Here is a 22,236-nt window from a genome sequence, read left to right on the forward strand (position 1 = left end):
CTTTGTATTACACCATATAATAAATAAATATCTGCACGACCACTAACTTCTCCTACTAGAACAGAAGCAAGGAAAGATGCTTGTAAAGGTAGACAAAACCCTAAATAATTTTAATTTCCAGTTCCTACTGCCAAAGGCTACACATGATGGCAGCCCGGTGATAGAGGAGAAATTATATGCAGAAAAGTCAACAGAGAATTTTCTTCTAGTGCTTTTCTTTTGAAGTATGTAGGAGATGAAACAAATAATTGTATGGATGGAATATTATCAAGCAGCAATGGTGAATCAGATGTAATAATGACAGAACGTGGTGCGTGAACAGTCTTGCATAGAGCATTGCTGGTTTCAAATGGATAGCATGGAGTTTGTGCCGTGCATAGCACCACAGATAGAAAAGCAAAGCAAATCCAACCCAAAAGCCCATTGTGAATGTTGGATCAGAGCTCTGCTGTTGCCTCTGCCAGGGTTTTGCCAGGGTTTTACTTCATCTCTTTGCAGTTGTGGCAGATGTTGGCCACTTCAGCTGTCTCTAAATGTCCTTGGACAAAATCTGAGGCTGAACCTGAATTCAAAGTGGAGCTAATCTAATCTCTGACACTTTGTCATTGCAAACTAACCGTGGAGTAAAGCTGAAAGCTTCTTTTGTGAATTTATGACCTTAGTCCTTAAATGGGGGTCTCATGTGGGCTGTTACTTTGCTGTTGCATGTGGGCATCCTTGACTGGCTTGGCCCAAGGCTGATAGGAGAATTGATGACAGCAGTGGCAGGAACAACAGCTTGTATTTGCATTTCTTTCCCTTATGTTTGCCAGTTTGCAGTGCTGCTTCATTTAACAGTCACTAACTGGTGCAGGTTCTGGCACTGCATTGCCCAGTCAGGAGCAAAAAATAATTGCTCTATGCATCATCCTGTGTTGTTCAGAGAAACACATTCCTGAGGCCCAGAGTTCCTGACTGAAGTAAATGTATTTTAACGTTCATTCTTCTTCAAGATTTGCCTGGCTTGTTGGTAAGGCAGTCTCCCTCCGAGTGCAGGTGGTGTCTAAAAAGGAGAGTTTTGTCATCTCCGGGACCTTGGTCCCCCAGAAGAGCACCACAGAAGCGTCCAGAAACCAGTGTGTTTCTATGCCTTTGCCATTGCATTGAACACAAATTACTTGCTGTTCCTTTTCAGTGTATCCACTCTTTTCATTGTAAACATTGAATATTTATAGATGAAAACAAAGAGTTCCTTGGAGAGTTTAAGAGTTGAGCAAAACATTTAGTCCTTCATTTGCAGGAGTGAACTTTTTGGTGGGATTACCAAAACCTCATAGTGTTTCAGTGGTAATGGCACCGGCATTTGCCTGAAGAAGTGCAGCTCAGTGTCATGAAGAGGAAAAATTTCTTTCCAGTTAGAAGACTGAGGTGGATTCTGTAAGAGTTTAGTGGAGGAGAAATTAGCTGTGAAATCCTGCAAAACAAAAATGAACTTTAATGTGTGGATCTCTTTCTGTAGGCCACTTTGGTTCTTTTAATAAAAAGACATCCTCTTCCATATGGTTTGGAATATCACTGTTTTGTTGCTGCAGCTGGTCATGAGTTTATCTTTGTTTTCCATGCTACTTTCTTAAACAAACAGGAGAAAATCAAAAGAGCCACCAGATAATTTATTCTGTCATTGCATTGTGGTGACTCTGGAGATAGCGGTGGGGATATTTTTCTCATTACTAGCTTGCTTTTTTTTTTTGTAGATAAAGATATGGGAGACTGCATGGTAACATTTGAATAATAGCCTGATGAAAAGAGCTGATTTTTTGCTTTAGTGAGTTTATGAAGCCCTTAACATCAAATCTCATGTTCTTAACATTTACATTTGGTAGCAAGCTTGAAAGGCTTTTTTTGGGGGGGGGGTGGGGGGGTGTTTTTTTGCTGTTGGGTTTTTCTAAGTGAAGATACAGCTGATTTTTGCACATTATGTAGCAAAAAATAGCTCCTTATTAGCAGACAATCTTGCTGTAATGAATTGATATTGCAGATTATTTCTGGCTAGTCCTTTGGTATCAAATCAGCAATGCCTTAATAAGCACTGTTCTGAAATGCACAGAAGGAAGCAGGGCCAGGGAGAGTCTACAGGTGAAATCCTGGCCAGGGTAGCACTTGTCAGCTGTGCTCTGTGGCTGCTCTTAGCCTGCTCCTGAGATGAGGTTATCCGACATAACTTGGTGAAAGAACATCATGATAAACTGTAATGCCTATATGCTGTGACTAAAAAGGAACAGATTTTTAAGCCTTGATAGGGACATTAGGAAGTAACCGGAAACTTGTTAGCTTGTGAGAAAAGTAGGAATACTTAGTGTAGGAAAACCAACTGTTCTTTCTTCTGTATGATAACTGTAAAAATGTTGTGGGTTTCCTGGGGCGGGGGGGGGGTGTGTGTGTGCATATTTTTTGGAAGAGGACTAAAATACAATCTTGGAATGTTGGGAATTCCACCCAAACTATGCATTTTAATTTGAATGATCCTCCATATAATAAAACTCAGTGTTATTTATGGCCAAATTCAGTGCATTCAAAATATGCAAATAAATAAAACATTTCCACTAATGAGACACAATAAAAAAAAAATTAATAATGAAAGAGAGCCCACTTTCTGCATCATCTGACTGTTCTCCCCAAATCCTTGAGCTCCTTCTAATTGAAACATCCAGTTTCAACAACTGCGCAGGGCCAGACAGTTGGGATTTCCAAGGGAGCTACACCCAGATGGAAACGGCACAGTCCAGTAATTTAGGATTTGCTTCTGAAAGTCTTGTCTCTACTTCTGGGTGAGCAATGTAGACTCTGTGTACAGTGGGGAAGCGCACAGAGAGGATGCAGTGGGAATGCAGACCATCCCTAGCTGACATGGCAAAGAAAAGAAAATATCAAGATGGGTGATCACAATTGCATGCAGCCTACACCTCTCAGGAGCTGATTTGGATGACAGCTGTGATAACCCTACTGCTGCTCTAAGGGTCAGCTTTCTTTGTGGAATTGTTCTTATGGCTCTGCCTGTAAATCAGATGTCTGCTGAGAGGCTTCAGTCCTATAGCACTTATTATAGAGGAACATAGTGGGGAATGTTCTTGTTAAGCTATACTGTCATTTCCATCATTCCCAGCTGCTGCGAAGATTGTGGAAAAGGAAGCGACCCAGTCTGCGTGCAACAGCCAAAGTTTTATGGGAAAACATATTTGGTTTTATTTGGGGAATGTTTTGAGACGTGAAAGGACATAAGAGGGTAGACCGTATCTTTCAGCCTATGCCACCCCCAAAAAAAACCCCAAACCAACCCCCCAGTTTTTGTTTAGTCCAAACATGGCCGTATTACCTCTTAGCAGGTGACTAGAGCACCAGTTCAAAATCAATTCAGAGTGCAAAGCACTTATTGTGTCTCACTGGCACTGTTTCCAGCCTCATGTATGATCTGATCCCAGATGGTATTGCTGTGTGCATTTTACACCATTTTAGAAGCAGATTGTTTATTTTATCTAGTATTCAATGTGACTTATGCTGAGATGATCAGATGGGATTCTGGGGCTCACATACCTATCCTACCTAGCCTTTGTTTTATGAACTAACTGATCTTCTGAAGCGCTTATACCAATATCCTGCGTTTTGTTCCTGGAAGGTTTTGTTTCTGTAGATGAGGCTAGATGGGGAAATTTACCCCTTCTGAGCGTGAAAATTGGATATATGCATAACTGTCTTCTTGCATACCTGTAGAGGTTTAAAAACATATGTATCAAGACAAGGTGTCATAAGATACTCAGATATAAGTATGTAGGGAAACACATGATTCTTTCTTAGTTACTTTTTTTCAGACTGCTTCAGAAGTGGTCAGTGAAATTCTACGTTCTTTGGACAAAAGGCTGAGAAAACACAAAGTCCAAAAGGTAGCAATCTCTGAAATCCTTCAGAGTGCTGCTGTTTTAATCCTAGAAGCTGTGCAGCTAGGTTCCTGTTAGGAGGGACACTGCATTTGAAAATGAGTGAAAACCACCTGTGTGTTGTATTCCTCTATAAGTGTAACTTTGCAAGTCATTCTAGATTCATTTTCTGTGAACTGTGGCACATAAAATACATGAAGGTGCATTGTCCTGTAACTGCTAGAGCATTTTCTGATAGCTAAAAGGGATTGGATGGGCCTGCTTACGTAGGGAAAATAAATAAATGCTAATTCCTAAAACTCCATGCAAATTAAAAAATTATTTTTTCCCTAAGTACTCTATTACTATTTAGTATTTATGTAGGGTTTTATATTTTCAGAACACTTTACAGACATTAATTAATCAGACCTGAATAAACCAAGCTTGATGAGAATGGAAAATTAAATGGAAATGAAGTCACTCTTACTCAGTTTTACCTGTTTCTGAATGATTTGTAAGTCACTTTTCATACTCCTAAAGGTACTTTTTGAAACACTTAAAAAAATTCCTACAATGCTATTGCTTATTATCTCTAAAAACTGTTTTGGTTAGAAAAGAGGTAGGATTTATACCGTCAAGAACTAATGACAGTACAGATGAGTGGCTTTGAAGAATGTAAATGCTGTTTTATCACCTAAAGCTGTGCATAACTATTTAAGCCGATTTAATTCAGGTAAAAATGCATGGATGGGAGGATTACTCCCTTAATTTGAAGCCTATTTAGAAGCCGGAATATTTGACTGCTGGAGGTTTCTCTGGAGGAGAGTGGAAGGAATATTTAGTTTTATCTAAGATTTTGTCATAAGCTTTTAAGATAAAAAACTGTTTAGAAATTTTGTCTATAGAAAATGAATGAGACTGAACACTGTACTGAGGTGGCTAATTTGGAGATTGCATACAAGCTTCTAGCTTGACCATTACTTCACCGTCCTCTTGCAAGATACAAACATGTCCCTAAATACTTTTGAGGATCTGGGCCCGGCTGTTCAGTTTAACGTTCCACGATGCACTGAGTGTCAGATGAAAATGTCAGCTGATTTGCTCCTGTGAGGCTTATCTTGTTTTCTTTTTAACAATAAATGTCTCTGATAATTGATTCTTCCAACATCTGGTGTACAGATTAACACGTGGAACTAATGTCCCAAAAAGTAGAAAGGTGATCCATTTTTATCATGTTGAGTAGAATAACAGAGTAAGGTGAGGAAGTAGAACACAACCACATTTGAAACTCTTTCTGGTTCCACTCTTTCATTATGTTACTGAATATCAGGAAAAGAATCTGCCTTCTGATACAACAATTATTAACTATAAACACTGCAGGTGATTATTTTAAAGTAAGTGTTAAGGCATTGAAGTAGGATGTGAGTTGTGAATCCGGTTGGTATCTAATGCATCAGAAGGTGTGTTTTAGGCATCCAGCAGATCTGTCAGAACATTGTAAAGTTGAATCTAAATTAGACGCCTTGATTTGTCTTAATATAATAATCTTGTAAAGTGGCTGTGTATGTCCTGCTAATTACAGAAATTGATAGTAGAGATAAATCTGTTCTATCCAGTGGTGATACAGTTCTCACAGTTATCTCTCTTGATCTAAATAGACATACCTTGCAGTTTCCATAGTTATGGGAAGTTGCTGGTGGCAAGGTAGTCAGTGGAGTCTGACACTCCTGGGGTACAAGAAACAAACACTTCACCAGCTTTGAGTCTGTCATCCAGGTTTCTGTCACAAATAAATGTGATTGGATTAATCTGTTACCTAACTTACAGTTGGGGAAAAAAAAAAAAAAGAAAAATCCAGGTCTTTTAGGGAGTTTCTAGGCAACCAGGAACTTAGTCAAAGTAAAGAACAAGACATTGAAGAGTTGTATTTTAACTGTTTTTTATAAGAAGGCTCTAGCTGAGGCTGAAGGCTTGAGGAACAATAGGTTTAGTAATAGACGAATATCTAGCACTCTCTTCTTATCTAGGAAAATGGTGGCTTGGTCTCTGACTGGCAGCACTGGTGTTTTAGATAATATGTGCTACAGATCCTTCCTTGTATAGTAATAGAATTGTAATTCCCAGACTGTCATTATTCTAAAGTGTTTTTCAAATGCAACAATCAATATTTCACCAGTGCTCTGAGCCCCTCAGCCTGAAACATTTCTGTATATCCTACAAGTATTTAATCTGTGTCTTCAGAAATCTTGTTTCCTCCCCAAAAATGTAAGCTATTGGTTGACTAATGGTTTACTAATGTTGTGAATCACTTAGAACCACAGATGGCTGTATATATTCTAGTGAGATTTCTTTTAAATGGGAGGCTGAATAATAGCATCTCCAGTTGCTGCTAGCAAACATACTGACAAGAACACCCGGAAAAATCATCCTTAAAGATGCCCATTTCTATAACTCAGGCTGAAAGGGGATTGCTGAGTGCAACACTTTGCTTATTTGTTTTAGAAAAAGCAGGAACGCAGGGTGAGGGGGCTTTGTTGGTTTTTTTTTTTTCATGTACTGCTACCTTGGCTGCCGAGTATCCAGTGAGGAATAGGAGGGTTATTGCAGCTTGGGATGAATGCCACCAAATCCCCATTTGCAGAGGACATGGCATGGCCTTGCACTCTTATTCATGGAGAGTCCACCGCTGTCATATTCTGATCTATCTTTCCCAGTAAGGGCTACACGCCTTTCCAGCTTAAAGGTTCAATTAAAGATGTAAAATATATTTGTGGGAAGATTTTCAAAAAAAGATTGATGAAATAAAAGCCCTCTCTAAAATATTTAGTTTTGTCTGTCCTGCATAAAAGAGACAGGACTTGGGTGCCTGGATTGTGCTGGGAATGTTGTCACATGCCTGGAGAGCAGTAGTCTCCATGTGCAAGCCTTCAAGCAAGCTGAGGCCATGGCACAAACTCAAGATGGATCCACGTGCAGCCACATCCAGCCATGGTCTGCAGTGGTTCTCCATGCTGAGCAATGCCTGTGTGACCCTCTAGTCAAATAAGCAGTCATTCTAAAGTTTAGAAATCATGTGTTTCCTGGTACTTCTCTTGTTTTGTAGCTTTTGTCTATGAGTCTGCTGAGGTTACGTCCTGTTCCATTATTCAGATTCCACCACGGCTTTCATTCATGACGATTCTTGTGCCTTTCTTTGGGGAAAAGATTTCTTCTGTGCATTCATTTTAATTCAGTACAAGTTAAAAGATGTCTGAAATAATGTAAATTTGAGTGTTCATGTTCCTACATAGAACACTGTTGAATCCAGCTATCAAAAAGGGAGTGTTTAAAAATAAAAAAAACCTTTAAAGAATTTATTTTTCCTACAGAAATAATTTTTGCTAATGGCAATATAGCTTATATTCAGACACCAATTAAAGGAGCACATTCATGCCAAGATGGAAATTGACCCAGACTTAGAAAGAAGCTTACCTTCAGCTTAAAATAAAAGAAAATGTCAAGCTTTAGCAGCCTCTTTTCTTCGCTCTCTCCGGGGTCAGTTATAAAACCCCAGAACACTTAATCCTGGAGTGTCAAAAATAGTAGAATAGGATCAGTCATTTCTAGCAAACCCAGATGATTTACATATTTTTTAGATGTTGGTTAAAATGTATTTATGTGCAAAATGTCCCATATGTGTTTATCCATTGCACTTAATGCATATTTCTTACTTGAAATAATTTTGACCTTTGGCCTTCCAGTTCCCTTTAAATTATACAGTGTATTTCTGTTTTACTTTACATGCAAAGTGAACTGTACAGAACATGATTTTGTCATTCACAAAATTCACCATTTCATGGAAAAAAATATTTAAAAGTAAATTCAATATAGAGGAGATCTTAATCCCAGAAATATCAGGGATTATCAAGATTTTTTTTTTTTTTAATAAAACTGGAATCTATGACTCCCAGATCACAGATTTCAGTGTGAATTTGAACATTAATTAATGGGAGCAGGACTGAAGCCTTGAGCTTCCCTAAAACCCCACACTGGAAGGATTGATTTTAAACTCAAAGCAAATTAACTACTGTGGAGAGAGTACAGAATAAGAAAAAAGGAATTCTTCTTTTGTATTACTATATTTCCCATGCCCACAGCGAGTGTTTTATGTCTCTGTAGCAGAGATAGTGTCTTCTGCAATTAGTACCGTCTTCAAATTAATTGTCACAGGGAATTAAATAGTTTTGTTTTGTAAGGCTGTTCTGACAATCACAGGGTGAATTTTATGGAGAAAGATGAAATTTTAAAAGATTTCTTGAAACATATCAGCCAAAATACAAACCACTGAAGATTTTATTAAGTTTGATCCAGGGGAAGACTTTGACTCTGAAATACGCTGGAAGAGAAATGTGTGGGGAGCGCATGTCATGAGGAATGCCCACATGGGCTTCACTCTGACTGAACAAAGCTAGGAGATTTCAACATGCTTTTGTGAACAGACATTCAGAAAAGCTGATTTGGATTGATCAAAATTGTTTAACAGTGGAAAAACATCTTTCCTTGTAGAACTGAGGTGTTTGATTAAACTTGATTAAATAATGTGCAAATATTTAACTTTGGGGAAAAAAAAAAAAAAGCTTTTTTTCTTAAGTGAAAATGTCCCATTCTGAATACAGCGGAGTAGGACCATTTTGATAATGTCAGCCTTCTTTCTCAGTGTTCTTCTGAAAATGAAATTCCAGCCAAATCTCCTCAATTTCACGAAGTGTTTCAATTTTAACTGGACTGTATTTTCCAAAGGATATCACATTTTTTCTGTTTCAGTCTCATTCTGGGCATCTGAACTAGATTTTGGAATTGCTCAGTGTGAACCATTATCCCTTTTTCCCTCTGCTCAGTTAAACATACTCTACTATTTAATTCTGGGAGTAAAAAGGAAAGAAAGAAGCCAAAAGAGAATTTGCTATTGGTGGGACAAAAATAATGGCATTTTGAGTGTTTCCATGAAAGCAATGTGACATGACAAATTTTAAGAAGCTCTGTGAATACTATTAATATTTATGATGCACTCAAGAAAACAGCTATTGTGTGCCACATCCATCAAAGATAAGAATTGTATTCAACTGTGTTGGATGATAAACATTGAATGACAATAGCTGGAGATTATATGAGGGATTTCATACTCATGTTTTATGCCTGCTTGAGTAAAAGCATCATGTTATTCCACTGCGAACCAATAATTTTCTTTCATGAAATTAGATACACTTGCTGATACTTGTTACAACCATAGTCCAAAATATTAATGAATATGCAGGGAGTGCTGATGCCAAGTGTTTCAGAGATCCTGTTGCAAGCTACTCAGGATCAAGTCCTAAAGGCAGCATTTTCCACTAATCCTCCTCTTGGAAATCACTCTGAAGCTTACCAAATTGCAGTGATTTGAACACATATTGCTAGTTGTTTGCAGTTGGATGAATGCTAACGATTACCCCATGAAACGAAGGCCCTTCCAGCGTAGCAAGCTGGCTTTTTATATCCCATGTTTCTCTCTAAAAAAATTCCATCTCTCCACCACCAGGAGTGGGGCAGAATTGCCTGTGCCATGGGAATGCCTGCTCTGATTGCACACCGGCATCTGTCTTTAGATGATGTGCCCACAGGTGTCCTAAGTCAGGCATTGTTTTTCTTCATTGTCATTGCTGTAAAATGCAGTTTTGGAACTAATTTATGATCATCCAGGCAAGCAACTGCTGAGGAGAGATAAAGGGGACATCTCTCCCCACTCTTGCTCTTAAACACCGCACGTCTCCTCCCCGCACCGTGCGGCCGTGCCTGGCAAGCTGCATGGCCTCGTCTTCCCCCACTCCCGGTCGATGCTGTGTCTGCTCCTGTGATTAATCTCTTTGACACAGGGGCTGCGTGCATTGCCACTTCCATGTTCTTTCTTCCCTGCCTTCTTATTAAGAGTGTAATGCTCTGGAGATACTTTTTTCTGAAGATCAGGCTAATGATGCCTAAATTCTGCACTGCACACCCCCGTCTTTGGAAAGAAACTGTAATTCTGAGTTGACTGACGAATACCCGTAGCATCTTTGGTCAGGTATTTCTAAATAAAGCTGTATTAGGAAGAGTTAACATGCTGTCCATATATCAAGGGTAGGAGGACGTCCAGGTATTCTTGCAGCCAGAGTGATCTCGGGTCTCTTTGATCCATGTGGAGAGATACTATTCTTAGAAAACCCTCTCCAAGGATGCACAGGCACTAAATTCTTGTTAGAAGTAAGTGGTTCCAATAATAAATGTGCAGAGGAAAATGCTAAGAGGTGCTCTTCCGCTGAGTTGATACGGCTGTGCTGCCTCTGGAGGGCTATTTGGTTACCTCTGTTCCTTTAGGTTTGCTTCTTCTATCTTTATGAAAAATTTGCCGATGGGAGTTCAGTGCAAGCTGATGGAGGGATCCCTTGACAGACTATCAAGAGTGGTAGGACCTCCTGCAGGCCAGGAATAAGGGCACAGTGAACCTCTTGACAGAGTGATTGCAAGAGGGATGAGCTGAGCCAACTGAAGTGATTTTGTGAGCAGTACAGACCATTAACAGGACCCAGATCGGGGAAACACAGTATGCTGGAGTGAGCTACAAAGCTTTTACTTTATCTACCTAAAATGAGACTCTTCTTGTTCCTTAACAATTACCCAATAATTTGGCTCGTCTGTAATTTTTTCCAGAGTGCTCATTCTGGTTTTATTGCCAATTAACGTAGCATTCTAGTCTTGCTCTACAGCTGATTGGCCAGTAATTTGAACTAAAGCCCTCATCAAAAGGGCATCATTTGTAAAACAGAGAAGAAATCTCAGAGATACTGAAATTACTGTTAATTAAATCAGCACATGAATATAATGGGCACACATGAACAAAATTATGTTTGTTTTTGAGCTGTTCTGCTGGCTGGAGAGTAAGTCTTATTAGGACTATTTAATTGTCAGCCTGTATTTATAAGATGTGCAGTGAGCAGAGTCCTTTCTGCATGAATTAATTTTGTATTGTGTATACATATATGAGTGATACATATAGTTCTTAGCTTACGCAAACAGACCATGTTCTTGCCAAGCAGATGCTGCACTATATTTCTTATGTACATGTTGTACTGAAAGCTTTTCTTTTTAAACAGTCATTTGTATTTAACACAACTCTTGTTCAAAGCTGGCATTGACCTTAATGTAGTTACTTCTGATTTACATGGCCCCAATATCAGTTAGGCTTAGGAATTATTTTACATGTAATTTCTATTTTTTTAATTCAATTAAAATAGCATCATAAAGATGGAGCAGAGCAGCAATCAGAGAGCTTTAGAAGTTGTAATGTAGCCTATAAGCAGCTATTGTGTATAAAGAAATTTCTTCCAAAGGTGCCTCAGCTCTACTGAAAATGCTAAGCTACAGCTTTATTAAGATAATCAAGATACTCTAACATGGTGCTTTGGGACAACCTCGTAATATTCTGTGTTGCTCGATTCTGAAGTTCTTGAATTAGCAGTTTCACAACTCTGCCTCCTGTGGAGCTGGAAGGCAAAAGTGCATTTTGTATGGGTTGGCATTTGTCTGTGACCTCTTTCAAGATCAGTCCAAGGCAGAAGACAACACTCGCTCGTGGGGGTGGCAGGAGTGAGGGCATCAGCACTGATGAGAGCAGAGAGGAGCAGGCGTTGCAAATTCCAGGTTATTTGAGAGGGAATAAATGCATTCCCTGGTGTGGCTAGGGGAAGAAATGGATCCAGCGAGTTTCAAGGGATGAAATGTTGGCATCATGCTGAAATCTGTGGTCAAGGACAGGGAGAAGCTAATCAAGTTTTGCGTGATCTTCGGGACCTTCTAATTCTGCATTGGTAAATGCATTGAAATGGCAATGACTCTTGTCATTCCAGCTTGCTTTCCACAGCTTCTGGGAATACCACTGCTCAAAACCTCAATGCCATGAGACCAACAGTGGCGTGGCTCCTGTACTGGAGCCTGGGAGAGAGCCCAAACCTGCTCTTCTCAGTTCCTGCAGAGGAGGAACCTTGCCCAGACTTACACAGTGATCACAGAGAGTATTTGCTGTTGCTGCTTGTGCAGTCTCCCAGTAGGGTTGTAGTAAAGAGTAGGAGGAAGAAGGCAGAGAATATAATCCAAAAATCGCACCTCATTCATCCCCATTCCTGCGCATGTCCTTTCTCCTTGTGTTGTTTCTTTGTGGTCAGGAGCAAGCTAATTCCTGTAGTGTTGGCTTGGCACTTGTGAAAGAGGAGGAGAATTGAAGAAGAATTGAAGTTTGATAGGAAGAAAATGCAGAGCCATTTGGTCACTGCAGCGTTTTGGTGTGCCAAGCATGGGTTAACAGGCTTGATGTACTTCATGTTGCTAGAGATGTAAGTGACAAACAGAGTATTTGATCTCTGTCTCTCATTAGTGTGTCATTTCTTCCTTAGAGTATGGATGTCAAAATGCTTTTGATCTGCTGCGGAGTTAAAAACACTCATTGTTTCAGCCTCCATTTTGAAGCTCACCTAATGAAGAGCAAATTTCAAAGGGAAAAATATGCCATTAAATTCTGTGTCAGAATAGGGAGCTGTAATGGTTGTTTATCTTTTTGCCTCTAGATTGCCAGCTCAAATCTAACTCCGCCAATAGAAATCAGAAAAGTTTACTGTGTAATATTATCTGGTTTCTAGGGACCAGCAATTTATGTTAAAAGCAAAACTCCAGCCCTATGAAATGTGATAGCCCTATGACTGTGAAGTACTGTGAGCCATGTTTATAGAATTTGAGATGAGAGCACCTCATGGCTGGATTTCTGAAAGTTATTAAGACACCAGGAGCTACAGATAGTCACTTCATGGGATTTTTGAATGGACCTTGCTGTTTAACTCTGTTAGACACCTCTCTGCAAATTGTGGCTCTTACAGATAGTAAAGAAGGGTATTTTCAGTGTACTTTCAGTGAGTTGTGTGTGTCTAAGCCCAGTTATGTTGACAAGAGGACAGGGTACAGTGGCACCGTGATAGCGGTGAGCAGAAATTCAGCTGCCTGGTGGTATCAGGAGTCCTGCACTGGGTCCCCAGCACCTCAGAAGAGCATCCTTCAAGGTGGTGGGATGTGGGAGCTTCCTAGTGGGGCCAGTGCAGAGAAGGGAAAAGGGAGTGCATCTTATGTGGTGCTGGGCAATATCTTTTAGTCAAGTAGCGATGTCACAGAGATTTTAAGAGAGTACATAGCTTAGGAAGGTAAGCCGAGACACAAATACCTGTTTTCATTTGAGCCAAATGACACATTTTTCCTGTGTTCCCCCAGTTCAGCTATTGCTTATTTTTTCCCTTTGCTTGTGGGGTTTTAAACTCAAAGTGAAGGTGATGTACTTCTCACTTAATCTCTAGTTTATGGACTGTGAGGAGCAGCCTGCTTTCAGTCCCTCATTTTGAACCTTTCCTACTCTACTCAAATACTCACAAAATGGGTATAACTTTAGTGGTTAGGGCAAGGGGGAGACTTGGGGTCCAGTCTCTCTTCCAGTTACTTTTCTAGAAGTCCGTAATGCACGTATGTACCTAGGGACTTCAGTAGCTCGGCTTAAAAGGAGCCTATGAAGGATTTTTACCAAGGTATTTGCATAACAAGTATGTCCTTTAATAAAACCTTAGCTGCTTTGGAAACTCCCACCCAACATCCAGGTCTAGGCTCTCCCAAGGACTGACGCTGTTCAGCGGCAGCTCAAGTGAATAGGAAGTGACCAACAAGTAGTTTGTAAAAATAAGTGTTAGAGATCTACAACACAGCTAGAAGTACTGTGATAAATTCCCAGAAACATGTGCATACTTAAGCTTTTGTAGAACAAATAATAGCATTCACAAAGGTTCATATTTATCAGTTATTTTCAGTTGTAAATTTGCCATTTAAAATTTAGAATTAGTTATTGCTTTTAAGTTGCATAAGTTGTTTTCTTAATTACATAACTCATATAACAAAATGAGCTGCAAACTGGGGTTTTTTTTTTGTATGAGCACTTTTGCATTGTTGCTAGTTATATGATTTTCTGCCCAAGAAAAAAGAACAATCCCAATGGCGTGCATAGTTTGTATCCCATAATGTGAATTTCAAACCACAAGTTAGAATAGTTTTGTTCAGTGGAAAAATATTCAGGTTAAGAATTATTCACAGAAAAGAATTGTGATAAATGAGTACATTTTCAAGTTTTCCATGGTCCTGATCAATTCACAAAGAGGAAAAGGAATGCAAAATTAATCAAATAAATTATTCATTATATTCACTCAGCTATAGCTAACAGTGAATTGTCTAGACAGTAATTACTAATTTTTAACCTATGCATGTTCATATAACACTATTGTGTGAATAGCTTCAGTATACAGCGGCTTGAGATAATAGTAATGGATGTAAGTCAACTAGCAGGTGATTTTAATTGGGAATTATATTGGATTTTTCTATTGAACTTCCATAAAACATTACATAAATATTGAATCTTCTTAATGTTTTTCTCCAGTTGAAAATATAGGCACACAGAGTTCTATGCTAATTTGATCAGTGGGTAAGCAAACATCTCTTTTTTTTTTTTTTTCTTTTAATTCTGTTGTAAAATTCTCCAAAAAACCCATTAAATTCAGAATACAGCAAGAATCTGCAAGGATTCTCATGCAATAACGTTTTCCATTTCAGTGATGATTTTCCACTAACTAGTTTGTATGGCTCCTTAAGGAGGGTTCACGTCTATCTGTTTCAGTTTACTGGCATGCTGTAATGCACTCCTGATGGCACAAGGAACAGAAACCTTAGTCCTTCCTCTTTATTGCTATGGCAAAAAATCAAGACTTTGGGGGGATTCCCTTCGTTTCCTAGGCAATGCAAAACCTCTGCAGTGATGGATCTTGCCTCCTGCTTAGCTACCAGCTGCCTGGGGGTTGTGGTTGCTGGGATTTGCATGGTGGAGCTGGTGCTTGAGAGGGGACCTCGGAACAGTTTCACAAGAAGATGCCTGGCCACAGCTGTTGGCAAGCCGGTGGTCCTGCAGGTCTGTCAGCACTCAGCAGCAGCACAGACCTGTGCTACCGATTGCCAGTTTTGTGGGTGTGACAGTGAAGAAAACAGGGGTTTATATTCCTTTGACTTTTTTGCAGAAATCTCTATTACTATTACAGTTAGTTAGAGAAGAGTTGGATTGAAAATAAAGCAGAAAATCATAATCTCGAATGGATTTGTTATTGAAACATGTGCCCCGTGGACTAATTGCAAGTTAGTAATTTTGTGGTGCTCAACTGCTCTGAGTTGATCAGAAACTGTCATTTATAAAGCTCTTCCATTTTACTTAGGGTAACTTGCCTTAAAGAGAAAAATAGCAGGAAACCCACACAAACAATTGGAAATGATGCAAAAACTAGGACATTGTAAAAGAATATTTACATAAAGTTTTGGTTTTGTGCGTGTCAGTTTAAGCTACATCCTTCGGGGTAAGGTTTATAGAGAGGTGCGTTAAAAACTAACCACGTGTAGCTCCCATTAACCCTAATACAAGCTCGAATTCTGACTTCCTGTGTGCTTAAGGTTATCTTAATGCAATTTGATTTGATATTTAATTGCAGTAATTTAATTAATGGTTCTGTAAATAAAAAGGCTAAGTTGTGCCCTCCCACACACACAGATATGTGCAGCAAGCAGCTCTAGCGGCTCCTGTGAGACTTAAATTTATGTGTCTTGGAGCAGAATTTAACCCTAAGGATGTATGATAAAATGCCCAAATCCCAGAATAACACCGTAATGGTGTTTGCATTGGAAATGTTACAGTATTAGTTCAAGCTTACAGGAGGAGAGTGGCATTTAAAAACCAAACCTACAGATTTCTCCCTAATACTTGTCGACAGGATAGGTCACAGAATTGCTTCCTTGTATAACAGGATTCCATTTAAAATAGTTTACAAAGACTTAGTTATTAATAAAACTGTTATAAATTGGATAACCTGCTATTAAAATTGTTACAGAATCTTGTTGGCCCAATGGGTTACTTACAAGCCAGAGCTTGTAGGTGTTTATAACCCTTCTATTGATGTGCCTGTAACCTTCTCTAACACATGCTACTCATGTCTGTTGCACACTTAAAATGCCTATTAAGTATTGATTAGTGTCCCTTATAAACCATTTATAAATAGAAGCATGTAATATAAATTGAACCTAAAATCATTAAGGCTACATGATGTGCAAGTTAATAGTAGCAATCTTGAAAAGTTAGGGAGTGCATGAATTAAGGGAATTGTATTCATAAACTATTTTCCTAGTGCAAGATAGCAGAGCTCCCACAGAAGTCAGGGATTTCCCATAGCATCTACTGAAGATTTTGCTCTTTTTAAAGATCTATTTATAAACAAGAGGTGACATAATGCAACTTCAGATCTACCAGGTAAGCCGAATTCTTTTTCTGTGTTTTTTAGGGTAGAGTAGAGCTATGTAGACTACAGCTCCAAATATTTATGCAGAGGAGGAGGAGCATCATGTATTCACATATGGAAGCGAGGTCCATGTTCCCTGGTGTTGCTGCTGTGAAATGCATAGGTATTCTGCTGATGTTAATTCTACTGTATTCTCTATATAATAAATCACAGACAGCTCTTTCTAAATCAGCCCCTATACTGAACCAAATTCAGCATAAGTAGTGTCCCACTTCAGCATAATTGCTCGCTATTAAGCTTGGAGGTAAATCACATCTATGTCCCTTCAAATCCATACCTGGTATAAGTGAAATCTGAGTAAGACCCTTTGCCTGAATTTGCCTTGCCCTGAGTTTGCATTGCCATTTAACTTAGTATTATTGCAAATACCCGTAACATGTACTTTAAAAATAGGGTTTATTTTGGAAATGGCACTTGACCCCTAAGGCTAGACCAGAGTTGTGTGTACCATCATTCTGTTGTGATTAACAGGATATTTAGATAGGCAAGAGCCAACTCTGGTCCAAAGTCTGATGTACTCTGAAAACCTACAAAACAGTGTGGGAATGACAAGTACAAACCCCTCAGGCAATAACGGCAATCAGCAGGCCTTTTTGTTATGCAAAGGAAAAAAAACCCCAGATAGATGGAAACAACAATAAACCAACAACGATTCAAAGTGCTTTCTTTCAAAACATCTCTTGCAATTTCCAGCTGCCTCCCTTCTTTGTCACATCCGACTTCTCAGATAAACAGCAGAATCGGTCAGACTCTTATTCTGTCTTTGCAGTTTTCACTCATTACTCAGTGTCTGTACCTGACCCCCAGCTCTTAAAAGCCCAACAATTAAGTGAATTCCAAAGAGGATTACAATTGAAAATCAGAGGATATAAATGTGATTTAGCATGGAGTGCTGAGCATGACAAATCATTTTTGTGCCTAGGCCTTACTTGTTCTGAAATGAGTTTCATTGAGAAACACAGAACAGATTCAGCCGTGTTCCACTGCAAGCGTCAGGTGCAGCCATGCAACTTCTGCAGATTGGCTCTTGCAAGTCTTACTGAGGCTATAATACCTTTCCTTAAGAGCAAAGTGCCGCCGTTTTTGTCAGCTGCTTAGTCTTGGGAGGAAATAGAGAGACATGCATGCGCAAAGCAACCTCCCAGGTTATTTCCTTCTCTTTGGAAGAGCTTCACTGAAAGCATTGCTTTGTAGAAGGAAAGCACAAGAATACGGGGAGGTGGACTCAGGATTCCTTATTTATGTGGCTAGAAGAGACAGGAGATCTTGATGCAAAAAGTTTCCAAAATGTGTGGTCTAAGTGTACAATGGAAGGGAAAAAGTTCCTTGAATGTTTTCCTGCCGTGAGTTACTCTGTGAGAAGTTTGTCTTAGGCTTTTACTACTACAGAAGCTGGCTAGTGTTTCATTGATAAATGAAGAAATCTCTCACATCAGAGAAGAATATTAATAGTATGCTCATGTGTATTTGCATGTGTCTGTGTATTGAGTTGCCTTGGAAACAAGGGGAGAAAGCGCCATGAACTGGAACATGCTTTCCATTTAAGGAACAGTTGTGCTATTGTAAAACTACATACAAAAATAATCAAATTCATTCATCCATTCTGTAAGCATCTTGCTACAGATAGCAGCGTGCAGTGTGACTATGTGGATCCCATGCAAAGATGACAGAAAGCCACTTGACTTTGGTTTTGAGCATATTGTTGAACAAATGAGCTGACATTGGTGAAGTTGCTAACAATGTGGAAAAAAATGTATGCAAATTATAAAAAATTTTGGTGATGCTCCAGGTGTACATTAAAGTTACTAAGATACAAAATAGACCTAGAGTATTCTCATTGCAAAACAAAGCAGACAATTTTACCTTACATATAAGAACAGTTGTTTCAGCATATTGGCCTCAAAGACAGTATGTTGAAACAGCTGTCCAAGTGTTTTGGAGGTTAATCTACTCAATTAATCATTGTGTATTTTTTTTTCAATTTATAATGGTGTTCGTACCATTCCTTGTGGGCATGTGAACAAAATATGAAATAGAAAGTTTCAGTCACCAGTGCAACACATATCAGAAAACTGCGTGAGAAGAAAACCTGTCTTCAAACTGACACTGGGTCTTGGAGAGATAAATGTTGTCAATACAGACACTGATCTCAGCAGCCAAATTATGGTGGTTTTTTAAACATAAATTTCAGGGGAGAATCAGTAGCAAGATTGGTCTGTAAGACACAAAAAGCCCGGACTATTGCTTGAAGTTCTGTGAAATAAGTGAATAAGGACATTCTCTGTTGGCTGGTGTTTCCAAGTCATCTAGGAGCTTCCACCTTGAGTAACCTGCAAGCTGCAATTTCATGTGGTCTAAACCAAAACTCTTAGCCTGGAAGTGCAAAGCAGCTAAACCATTTTGGTCTTTGTCAGTGTGGAGATTGCATGGCAACCTGAGCTGTCTCGCTCTGGTGCGTTTGGACGTGTGATGCTCAGGATCAGGTGCAGAGCAGCACGGTGCTTTCCTCATTGCCCATGCAAGAGCCCCTTGGAGTGGCTGGAACTTGTGCCTCAGCCCCCTTCATGTGGTGCTGCAGAGGCAAGAATGAGAGAGATGCCCTACGATTAGCACAGGTGTGGTTGTTGCAACTGTCAAAAATAATGTTCAGTGAGACTTTGCTGTGGGGAGAGCTGTGTTCTCAGGTGTGTTGTGCTCCGAAAATCATGCACACATGAAAAGGCTACTGCTCCCACCTCATCTGAATTCATTTTGCAACATTTTATGAATGAAATCCTAGAACCTAGCACATTTTCTGCATATTCACTGCCATCGAATTGCAGACAGCCACTGTCAGAAAAATCCTCTGGCAATCTATTTGACCATAAATAAATAAAATCTAAACATAATTTCCAACCTTTCTAAATATCACCACACATGTAAAAATAGCAAAATCTTTATATATCACATCCCAGTCCACCTTTCACGTCAATGTTTTTTAATCAAATATAGGGTTTCTGGCTTGCTTTTCTTCAAGAGACCATGGAGAATAAGTGGGAAGAGTTATCATAAAAGTTGGTGAAATACAGACTACAGCAGCAACGCACAGCTATGCTTAATGGGTTCTAAAGTCTTTTCCTCTGCACTAATTTTCCCAGATTCTAGGTTTATTCCCCTCTGGAGTGAATAGCAATGCATGTTGGAATGAGGCTTTTTAGAGTGAAACTGTTTATGAGATTCTTGGCCAAGAAAAGAGAAAAAACCAAACCAAAACAAAAATGCTGCTGCAGAGGAGGAAGCTGCTGCAAGCCATGGCTGCCTGGAGACAGCGCTGTCAGATGGCTGCCTTGTGAAATGCTTCTGTTTAATGTGTCCGAGGTTGATTCTGTCTCAGGCTGTTGCTGTTTCTCAGCCTCATCAGTGACACAGCCCAGTGCTACCTGGCCAGGAAACTTGCACATCATCTTCTCTTCCACTCCTGTCACAACTTGTCATTAGGAAGAAGTAAGGTTGCAGTTTTATTCTGGGTTGTTCTTTGTAATAGCTTTTGTCAGATTGCATTGGATATGCGTACCAGAGTTCAATTACAACACTACCGGGAGGAAAATCCAAAACTAAATGAACAACAACTTGCACAATTGCCTTCATTAACAAAGAGGAAGAAAAACAGTATTAAAATGCTAGGTACTGCTGCATTTAAGAGAGTATAACCTTTGGGCAGTTAGTTAAATGTCAATGTCATTTAACAAAAAAATGAAAAAGAAATAGAAAGGTATGTTTGATATAGTTGTTGTGGTCCTATGACTTTAGAAGTTGGGTATTGGTTGACCACTTTGGATCATTTTGGCCATGAAAAGAACAAATATTTGTCCTTCAAAAGTAACCTGCAGTAAAGCAGGAGAATGTGGAGTGAAACTTTTGATCATCTTTTTCTGCTTTTTGTAACACGGTGCCTTCTGGCGATAGTTCTTGGGTTTTTGGAAAATGATGAAGTTGTATCATAGCGAAGGAGCAAAGATGTATTGAAAAACAGGTTTTGTTTCAAGATCCAGTTTATCTGTTTTCAGATCATTCCTGTTGCCTAGAAAGTTTGAAAATTCAGTACTGTGAGTGAGATACTTTACTCACCATGTTCTCAGTAATTTCTTCATGGGGACTTTCTTGCTCCCAGACCCAGGTTCAGCTTTTGTAGGTGAATACTCTCACCTAGGTTTTGCATTCGTACCTTCAGGGACTGGATTTAAACATAAACACGCTTCAGCTGTGACATGACCATTGATTTTATTCCAAAAGTGTTGTCCATCAAAAACCTGAAAAGACCATGTTGAGGCTGTGCTGAGACGGTGTGGGAAGTGGTGCGGTGCTGGGAGGAGATGTTCCACCTCTGGGTCCTCAGCTCACCACGAGGTCACAACACATGCAGAGCTGAACTTGCTTTGCTATGTTGCTGTTTGTATTCTTATGAAGTAGACGTAAAGTATTAGTGGTCTTTGAATGAAAGAGTTTATAATTGGATTTATGTAAGACCCTCCGTTTTCGGAGGAAGACTTTGAAAACAAAATGTGGGAAGTACTGGCCCACATCTGTGCCATGTGAGCGCATTTGAACCATCGAGGAAGTGAGATGTCATCAGGGAGGGAGAACGTGGCTGAATACTTCAAGGTGTAAGAAAAGACAGGAAAGAGCCGAAATTATAAGGAGAAGTGGAAGGTGAGGAGAGCTTGCTCTTTTCTGTGTGGTACTTGTGTAGGGGTGCTTTCAACTGAATGTACTTTTGAGCTGGAATTCTGTGTTACATTAATGAAGGCCTTTAGGTGCAACACTTTTTCCTTCTTGGTCAATCTTTTGCTAAAATGATGTGCCAAAATGCCAGAGAACCTTATCTTTTCTTAAGCTATGTCTTCTGTCAACAGCATCTTCCCTTGCATTTGTCCATTTAGCAGGAGCAATGACTATGCAGCAAGAGGACCCCATCAGCTGCAGTACAAGAAGGAATATGGCATTAGACCTGGCCTTCTTCCCACCTTACAACAGTAAATAATTTGAAAATGGTACTGCAAAAGAAGAAATACATGTATTATCATTTGGAAATCTGCCCATTGTTAGAGGAAAAGTAAAGAATGAATGGTTAACAGCCAGTTTTAAGGAAGATAAATTTCCTTAATGGAGGCGAATAGCAAATATTCATTCTATTTGAACAGTCCAGTAGTGGTGATCTAATTTCTCTTCGCAGCTGAGTCAGGCTCTGTAATTTTGTGTCTTGCATTAAGTAAAATGGCAGCAAATGGGAAACGTTTCCCTCCACTGAGATAGTTCTTGTAGATGAGTTCTTCAACACGAATTGGGTAATTCTCCCTTTCCTCTCTAGCTGTACCTAGTTTATCTTTCTGGAAGATCAGTATTTTTTCCATTACACATAATGTAACAGGTTCTAAAGAAATAGATTGTAAAGTTTGAATTTGAATAATGTCTTAATGACTTCTAAAGGCTAATTATGAAGATAATACTTTGGAAGCAAAGACAGAAGTCTTTTTTCATTTTCCTTCTGTCCTTCAATGTCTTTTGCTGAGATGGAAAACCAAGTCAGCCACTACTTCATATAGTTTACAAATAGTTTAAAACTAAAAGTTTTAAAACCATGTTGCAGTCTCCTGCTTGGACTGAGTTTGGTGCTGAGGGGTAAGGACAAGGAACCATTGTTAAAATTCTTTATCAAAGAAACATGCTGTGATTTTGATACATACTTGCTTCCATAGAATAATAAATGGAAGACCTTTGTCTGTTTACAGAATGCTTCTATTGAAAACCAATAATACTGTCACTTTCTATTTCTATTCCTGAGAAACATTAATGTCATCTCCCTTGTCCGCTATTGTCTTGCCCCATTTCCAACCACCTGTGAG

At 39.3% G+C, this 22,236-nt stretch overlaps 1 protein-coding gene across 2 annotated transcripts in view; it reads left to right on the top strand.

The window, feature by feature from the left end:
* The window catches only part of TMEM132B (transmembrane protein 132B), a 260,488-nt gene that overhangs the window by 183,294 nt on the left and 54,958 nt on the right, over positions 1-22,236 (top strand). The gene's annotated exons all lie outside the window — the stretch shown is intronic.

Source organism: Harpia harpyja, chromosome 9 (genome assembly GCF_026419915.1).
Source record: "Harpia harpyja isolate bHarHar1 chromosome 9, bHarHar1 primary haplotype, whole genome shotgun sequence".
NCBI classification, from domain to species: Eukaryota; Metazoa; Chordata; class Aves; order Accipitriformes; family Accipitridae; genus Harpia; species Harpia harpyja.